The sequence below is a fragment of the Nothoprocta perdicaria genome, unplaced genomic scaffold (genome assembly GCF_003342845.1).
Source record: "Nothoprocta perdicaria isolate Ctin4 unplaced genomic scaffold, notPer1 scaffold_60, whole genome shotgun sequence".
NCBI classification, from domain to species: domain Eukaryota; kingdom Metazoa; phylum Chordata; class Aves; order Tinamiformes; family Tinamidae; genus Nothoprocta; species Nothoprocta perdicaria.
Window position 1 is genome coordinate 2442319 of NW_020455866.1, and position 3435 is coordinate 2445753.

Here is a 3435-nt window from a genome sequence, read left to right on the forward strand (position 1 = left end):
CTGTAGAATGGGAAATTGCCTAAGCGCAGAGTATATATAGCAGTAGAACTGTGGCAAGCACATAGATGCTTAAATGCAATCAAGGAAAACAGCTTAGAAGCAATTTTAACACCACTTACTTCTGCTCTTGCAGGAGATTTCAAGCCTGCAGAAGTGTAGGAGATGGATGTGAAAGATTGGAACTGCACAGTATGACTAATAAGAATGATAAACTGAGCATAAGCCACAGAGCACTGATTATGAAACATTTTTGAGGGGACTCTTTGGAAGCATTTTTGCATCGAAAGGCAATGCAGCACATAGGTTCTCATGCACACACACCCCCACCCAACATTCCGGGTTACTTTAAAGTGCAGGTTTTAATCATGCTGCAGCGGAGCTCACTAACTGGCCTGCAGAAGGCATAATTCAAACCCTAAAAACGCCCAACTTTCTTTGCATGCACTGGATTGGGTCTTTTCCTTCTCTATCATCTGCCTTCTTTTTCTGCAGGGGTAGATTGATATATTTTTTGAGCACTGTGCATAACCAATGGATAGCATCTGTATTATGTGCTACCTCRTTTTGGTCCGGCATCTGCTGAACAACTGCTCTTGGATGAAACTTCTACCAGGGGTAACCAGAAATTACAGGCACTGATAAATAAAGGCTTCCTATGTTTCTTTGAAAATAGTATTCTCTCAGACTTGCACTTGCTTACTTAAAATCTATTCCAAATACATACACTTGCTAAACTTCTTGCAGTACTTCCTCCCTAAAGCTTTCTTCACCATGACAGTTTATGAGCAGAAAAATAAGCATTCTTTACTTAATCCTCAGGTAATCTAAGGATTGAGTCCTTACAAAAAATAGTTAATTTTTATAATGTTTACAATGTTAACTATAAAAAGAAGTGTTTTGTTGTGTTTCTGCCTGGATCTCGCCCACCACTGTCTCCTGGAAGAGCTCATTGCACTGACCTTGGGACTTTAAACCATCTCTAAATATTGTACCTCCAAGGAGTATTTACCTCCAGATTTATCCAGCTCTATCATAATGAATTTCTGACTCAGTTATATATATGAAATAAAAATACACATTCAAAAAGAAAATATATATTTACCTTCTCATTCCTTGAGAAATAGTTTGTAAAGTAGGAGGAACATGGTGTGAATAATAAGGAAAATACATTGACCAACATATATATGTATTCTCCTACATATATGTCAAGATGATCCTGAATTACAAGTCAAACTATTTTACAACCTCAAATTACGGAAACTTCATCTTTAACCTAAATATATGGACTGCACAGAACAAGAAAACACACCTCCCACATCTGCAATTTCCTGGCATGTGAATTTGTACTATCTGCATGACAATATGATTGAGTTTATTGTCACATGTATATAAATCATTCTACAACTGAGCTTGCTAGTAACCATAACAAACAGCTATGTTCTTGGACATTTCTGTATCTTTAAGGACTTCCTGTTTTTTTTTTTTTTTCTGATTTTACAGCCCTACAGCTGAGAGTCAAACTTAGCATGGAGACAGCAACTAGGAATGGTATGAAATGTTGCAACAACCCCAAGTCCCCTGTTCCTCCCCTCCAAAGAAACAAACAAACAAACAAAAATATTAAGCAAAAAAATCCTTTAATATATTTTAATATACTTCATTTTTTTTTTTTTTTTAAAAGGAGCATTTTTTTTCTTTCGCCAGAATTGCTGCTACAGAGATACTGGTCAGGAAAGCAAGGATCGTTTCGAGGAAGGGAGGTTGCCCTCTGTGAGGAGGCGAGGAATGCAGGCTGATGCCCACACCAGTCTTTTATGTACCAGAGTGTCCTTTTACTGGTCAGAGTAATTTATATAGAGTAATAACCTGACTGTGTCTCTTGCCTCCTGCTTGGGATGAAAAGAGAGCCACTCTAAGCAAAAGGCGAAGGAGGGAGGGAGGACATGAATAAGGATGGAGTGAGGAAGCATCACCTAGAGAGCTCCCTCCCTCAAAGTGCGTGATTTGTGGAAGCTCTGCTATTACTCATTTTTTTTATATACAGCTGTCCCTCACTCCTCTTCCTCTTGCTGCTGGAGTGATAATTAAGTAAGTTTGGGGTGGGAGAGGTTGGTTAGCTGTACACTTTTCAGGGCTGGTGAGAGGAAGATGCAACCTTTGCCATTGGGGACGTGTGGTCAGGCCTGGCCGTGCTGTGCAGGTCTGGATTCTCCTAACTGGAACTGGAGCAGAGCTGCTTTCGATCCAGCCACCGACTCGCAGTGGTGGTTAATAAGGCAATGAGTGAGAAGAGCTAAAATGGGAAAAGCTGGTGTCTGGAGGAAACTCTTTCTCAGCAACAGCAGCACACAGCCTGCCCTGGAATATTTCTCATGTGGTGAAGGGAAAATGGGAGAGAGCTGCTCTCCGGCCAGGGAGCAGAGCCACAGCAGCATCACTCATGTGTTTCGGGGTCCCAACTGGCTCCATTGCAAGGAGCAAGGGCTGCGGGCGGCTGCTACGTCCCGCTGGGGTAGCGGGTCCAGCCTGTACGTGACAGCCCCTGGGGAGCACAGTCTGAGCGCGCAGCCCCTGCCTTCCCAGCACTCCCACCAGTAACTTTGTTGTGGGAAGCAGCACCCTAGGGCTGGCAAGTAGCYGGAGGGCATGAACCAGGCAGTGGGAGACGGGGCTGCGGGCACCCGCGCTCCTGTCGGCGGCCGCGCGCGGGCAGCCCGCTCTGGCTGCAGGTGGAGAAGCACCTCCGTGACACGGCTGCGGCCCCGCACGAGGCAGGGACGGGCCCCACGCACACGGCAGGAGGGTGCCCCTGTGCGCAAACGCGCCCGCAGCTGCAGCGGGGCAACCCCCCGCACCCGCGCTGCGCCGAGCCGCGGGAGTTGTGCGAGCCCCAAACGCAGCCTGCGCACCCCGGCCAGCACCGGAGGTTCACGCACACATATACACACACATACCCACACACTATATATTTTATATATATATATATATATATATATACGTACACACTCGGAGCAGGACCCGCGGGAGCGCAGGCGGAGCCTCAGCCCAGGCGCCCCCCTCCCCGCTGAAGCGGCGCGGGCACCCGCAGCAGGGCGCGCACACCGCGCACCGGGATGGTGCCCCGGGCACACGCACACGCACTCGCACTCACACTCCCACTCCCGCGCGGAGAGCGGACCCCTCCGCCGGCAGCGTCACCTCCATCCCCGCGCAGCGGCCACCGCGGGGCAACAGGCAGGCGGCAACTTCGCGCTGCGCCGGCGAGCAACTTGCGCCGCCCGCCGCCTCCCCCGCGCAACTGGCTGCGTGTGTGCGCGCGCGCGCGCTCGCGTGTGTGTGTGCGCGCGCGCTCGCGTGTGTGCGCGTGTCTGTGCGCGCGCGAGCGGCACCTGCTGCGGGCGGCGGCGCGGGGCGGGCGCGGAGCGCGCAGGAGCC